Consider the following 3308-nt stretch of genomic DNA (forward strand, 5'->3'; position numbering starts at 1 on the left):
AGTCTGTGCTAGCCACGCGGACTACACCTGACACAGCCATCGAAGCAAGACAGGTGTACTGTCCGAGAAGTACAGAAATACAAATATTCTCTATATTAATAAATGCGGAGATCAGTTTGGATGAGCACTAACGCTTTTCACACCCCCAACACCTGCTGGTTTACCACTTTTAGCAATTTACATTATTTAACAGCACTTTAGTGATGGGTGGCATACAGTGATGTGAAAAACTATTTGCCCCCTTCCTGATTTCTTATTCTTTTGCATGTTTGTCACACTTAAATGTTTCTACTCATTAAAAACCGTTAACCTCCTTGCCGGTCTAAAAAATCCGGCAAGGAGGCAGCGCCGCACATTTTTTTAAGTTTTTTTTTTAAATCATGTAGCGAGCCAAGGGCTCGCTACATGATAGCCGCTAAGCGGCGGCATCCCCCCACCCACTCCGATCGCCTTCGCCGATCAGAGTATGCAGGGAATCCCGTTGAGAACGGGATTTCCTGCAGGGCTTCCCCGGTCGCCATGGCGACGGGGCGGGATGACGTCACCGACGTCATGGACGTCGGGACGTCATAGGGAATCCCGATCCGCCCCTCAACGCTGCCTGGCACTGATTGGCCAGGCAGCGCAGGGCTCTGGGGCGGGGGGGAGCGACTCGGCGCGGCGGATTGCGGCGGATCGGCGGTGAGCGGCGGCGATCGGAAGTTACAAGCAGCTAGCAAAGTGCTAGCTGCTTGTAACAAAAAAAAAATTATGCAAATCGGCCCAGCGGGGCCTGAGATATCCTCCTGCGCAGGTTACCCCGAGCTGAGCTCGGGATAACCGGCAAGGAGGTTAACTATTAGTCAAAGATAACATAATTGAACACAAAATGCAGTTTTAAATGATGGTTTTTATTATTTAGTGAGAAAAAAAACTCCAAATCTATATGGCCCTGTGTGAAAAAGTGATTGCCCCCCTTGGTAAAAAATAACTTAACTGTGGTTTATCACACCTGAGTTCAATTTCTGTAGTCACACCCAGGCCTGATTACTGCCACACCTGTTTCAATCAAGAAATCACTTAAATAGGAGCTATCTGACACAGAGAAGTAGACCAAAAGCACCTCAAAAGCTAGACATCATGCCAAGATCCAAAGAAATTCAGGAACAAATGAGAACAAAAGTAATTGAGATCTATCAGTCTGGTAAAGGTTATAAAGCTTTGGGACTCCAGCGAACCACAGTGAGAGCCGTTATCCACAAATGGCAAAAACATGGTACAGTGATGAACCTTCCCAGGAGTGGCCGGCCAACCAAAATTACCCCAAGAGCGCAAAGAAAACTCATCCGAGAGGCCACAAAAGACCCCAGGACAACATCTAAAGAACTGCAGGCCTCACTTGCCTCAATTAAGGTCAGTGTTCACGACTCCACCATAAGAAAGAGACTGGGCAAAAACGGCCTGCATGGCAGATATCCAAGGCGCAAACCACTTTTAAGCAAAAAGAACATTAAGGCTCGTCTCAATTTTGCTAAAAAACATCTCAATGATTGCCAAGAGTTTTGGGAAAATACCTTGTGGACCAGCGCAACAAAAGTTGAACTTTTTGGAAGGTGCGTGTCCCGTTACATCTGGCGTAGAAGTAACACAGCATGTCCGGCCATCTGTTCGTCAACTCAAGCTGAAGCGATCTTGGGTGCTGCAGCAGGACAATGACCCAAAACACACCAGCAAATCCACCTCTGAATGGCTGAAGAAAAACAAAATGAAGACTTTGGAGTGGCCTAGTCTAAGTCCTGACCTGAATCCTATTGAGATGTTGTGGCATGACCTTAAAACGGCGGTTCATGCTAGAAAACCCTCAAATAAAGCTGAATTACAACATTCTGCAAAGATAAGTGGGCCAAAATTCCTCCAGAGCGCTGTAAAAGACTCGTTGCAAGTTATCGCAAACGCTTGATTGCAGTTATTGTTGCTAAGGGTGGCCCAACCAGTTATTAGGTTCAGGGGGCAATTTCTTTTTCACACAGGGCCATGTAGGTTTTTTTATCTCACTAAATAATAAAAACCATCATTTAAAACTGCATTTTGTGTTCAATTATGTTATCTTTGACTAATAGTTAACGTTTTTTGATGAGCAGAAACATTTAAGTGTGACAAACATGCAAAAGAATAAGAAATCAGGAAGGGGCAAATAGTTTTTCATATCACTGTATTTATGAAGTAGCAATCAAACTAATCAACACTTAATAGATTGTTTTGATCATATTGAATATAGAGATGTAGCGAACGGTTCGCCGGCGAACGGTTCCAGGTGAACTTAGGAGGTTCGCGAACTTTTGCGGAAGTTCGATTCACCCCATAATGCACTATGAGGGTCAACTTTGACCCTCTGCATCACAGTCAGCAGGCACATTGTAGCCATTCAGGCTACACTAAGCCCCACCCCCCTTATATAAGGCAGGGTCCGGCGGCCATTACACTCACTCGTGTGCCTGCTAGAGAAAGGAAAGGAACAGCTGCTGCAGACTTTTTCTCCTAGGGACAGATTAGTTAGGTTCTAGGCTGCTTTGCTTGCTCCTGACTGATTATTATTGCTTTTAAAGCACCCATAAACAGCAACAGCTCTTTTCAGAGCACATCCTGTACATATTTTTTTTTTCTGTGTGTCAAACTGACACTTTTGTTGCATGCACAGCCTTGCTAATTGATAGTGTGTGTGCCACTGCCAGCAGCCCAGCACATTCAGTGACTACCTGTGTGTGTGACAGGGAGCTGCACATTGTACTACCCAGTACTGCATATACCCCAGTACCTGTTGTGTTTACTTAACCCACCTCATCACTGCATATACCTAGCTTTGTGTTGAGTGAACCCAGCTCACTGCATCTAACTACCTGTTGTGTTGAGTGAACCCACCTGGCCACCTCACTGCATCTAACTACCTGTTGTGTTGAGTGAGAACCCACCTCACTGCATCTTAAGTACCTTTACTGTTCAGTGAACCCAGCTCACTGCATCTTACTACCTATTGTGTTGAGTGAGAACCCACCTCACTGCATCTTAAGTACCTTTACTGTTCAGTGAACCCAGCTCACTGCATCTTACTACCTATTGTGTTGAGTGAGAACCCACCTCACTGCATCTTAAGTACCTTTACTGTTCAGTGACTGTGACAGTGAGCCGACTACCTGGCCTTGAGTGTGGATGTAGACACTGCGAAAAGCGACGATGAACCCTTGGACTACTGGTTGCGCAGGCTTGACCTGTGCCCAGAGCTGTCCCAATTTGCCACACAACTTCTCTCTTGCCCTGCCGCAAGCGTCCTG

The sequence above is a fragment of the Hyperolius riggenbachi genome, chromosome 1, assembly GCF_040937935.1.
Source record: "Hyperolius riggenbachi isolate aHypRig1 chromosome 1, aHypRig1.pri, whole genome shotgun sequence".
NCBI lineage: Eukaryota > Metazoa > Chordata > Amphibia > Anura > Hyperoliidae > Hyperolius > Hyperolius riggenbachi.